Consider the following 2,238-nt stretch of genomic DNA (forward strand, 5'->3'; position numbering starts at 1 on the left):
CCCTGAGTCTCTTTTCTGTAGCTGGCAGGCTTGCTATGACTGAGTCCACGTACAGATCATTGATGTTGCTGACAGGAGCCCTGGATAGTACATCTGCAGTTGCGATGTCTTTGCCTGCCATGTGATACGGTGTAGGTAATCGTATCAGTGGCATGCGGAGACGCTGTATGCGTGGTGGGAGTTCATCCAAGCGCTTTGAGCCTAGCAGAGGAACCAAAGGCTTGTGATCAGTCTCAATGTGGAAACCTTTCCCGATGAGGAACTCTGCAAAGCTCTCGCAGGCCCAAGTTGATGCCAGAGCCTCCTTTTCTACCTGGGCATATCTCTGTTCAGTGCTGCTGAGAGCTCTTGAAGCACATGCTACAGGTCGCCACTCGACGCCTGTTTGTCGCTGCAGAAGCACGGCACCCATCCCGTACGAAGATGAATCTGCAGAGACAAGAGTTTCAGCATCTGGGTCATGCAGTGCTAGTCCCGGGGGAGTCGTCAGGTCCTCTTTGATGCTGTCAAAGGCCTGTTGCTGTTGTGGCCCCCAGGCCCACATGTTGGTTTTCTTTAACAAGTCTCTGAGAGGATGAGGTTTTCAGCCAGGTGGGGTAGGTGAGGTGTCATCCCCAGAAAGCGTCTCACCTCCCTGACATCACTGACATCACTTTGTCTAGCTTTATTTATTGCTCTCTTAGCGTCAGTTCAGGATCCATTTGTAATTGTTCTGATATTCTTTTATCTTTCATTCTGTCTCTCACCATTTCATCATGAAGAGCGCCATATCCACAGTGCTCCGCCAGGCAGCGCTGCATGGAAGCTGTCAGCCGACTCGCCCAGCTCCTGCTGTCTCTGATTACACTTTGCCCTCTCGAAAGTGATGTTTCTTCCAGCCACAAAGTGTCCATCCAGTCTTTCAGTAACTGTCACGTACTCACTCGCTTCCTCTGGGCTTGAATGCAGAGAAGTCAGTATGTGCTCTGCCTCCTCTCCCATAGTGTAGATGAGAGCATTCACCTGATCCTCGTTCGCTTGTGTCTCTAATCCAGACGCAATGCGGAATCTTTCAAAGCGTGTTATCCACTCAGGCCAGCCGTCTGCCTTGAAAGTGAACTTTTCCGGTGGTGAGACTTGAAACTGGTTCATCGTGGCGCGCTAGCTAGCTTTAGCCTCTTCCTCGGCGCTCCACGGAATTTTTTTTTGACTTGTTAATGTCTCGTTTTCACTTCACTAGGAAAGGACTGGACCAACGTGTAGGTTGACTAGCTCTCGTTTATTAACCCCCGATGCACCACACGTTACATCATAAAGGTTCCTACCCTATGATACTACAGTTGTGTCCCTGAGACCCCAAAGTGCTCCTGTGGGGATTGTCCACAGTATTGAGTATGTAAGTCGCTTTGGATGTCATCTAATATATATAATGAATAGTTGTCTTACATCACATCACGTCATAATAAGTGATAAATATATTTAATGTAAATTACAATTATTCATTTATTGTATAAACAGTATTATGGTTTACAGAGGACTTACAGTCAGAGGGTCCTGAAGCACGGGGGTCTCTGTCTCTCTGTCTGTCTCTCTGTCCTCGAGCGAGCCTAACCCTATCAGCAGAGAGCAGTCCGACCTGAAGCCCCGCCACCTGCACACATGAAGCCCCGCCCACTGCACACATGAAGACCCGCCCCATGCACACATGAAGCCCCGGCCCATGCACACATTAAGCCCCGCCCCCTGCATACATGAAGCCCCGACCCTTCAAACCTCCTGTCCCCTGATGATTAAAATGTACACAAAAACATTGTTAATAATAAATAATAATTAGTATAATAATAATGATTGTATTACTATTTATATTTATTATTTGTTTAACGTTTATTTGTATTATTTTATATTTTCTTAATGTATTATTTATTCATTTGACTTTGTTTACTTTATGGTTAATTCATTATTGATTTCAGACCAACACATTTATTATTCATAGTTTGTTTGTGTTATTTTAATACGTGATATTATTCCTTTATTATCTTTACATTGAGTGATCTTGAGAATCAGAGAGGGACACACACACAAACACACACACACACACACACACACACACACACACACACACACACACACACACACACACACACACACACACACACACACACACACACACACACACACACACACACACACACACACACACACACACACACACACACACACACACACACACACACACACACACACACACACACACACACA

The 2,238-nt window shown here is 45.8% G+C and overlaps 1 protein-coding gene across 1 annotated transcript in view; it reads right to left on the reverse strand.

The window, feature by feature from the left end:
• Nucleotides 1-1,650, reverse strand: part of LOC307014563 (serine/threonine-protein kinase WNK4-like) — a 28,964-nt gene extending 27,314 nt beyond the window's left edge. The window contains exon 1 of the mRNA XM_079642545.1: nt 1,522-1,650. The gene's annotated coding sequence lies outside the window, so the exon portion shown is untranslated. The remainder of the gene's footprint in view (nt 1-1,521) is intronic.
• Between the last annotated feature and the right edge of the window lie 588 nt (nt 1,651-2,238).

The sequence above is a fragment of the Notothenia rossii genome (assembly GCF_949606895.1).
Source record: "Notothenia rossii genome assembly, chromosome: 8".
Lineage (NCBI taxonomy): Eukaryota > Metazoa > Chordata > Actinopteri > Perciformes > Nototheniidae > Notothenia > Notothenia rossii.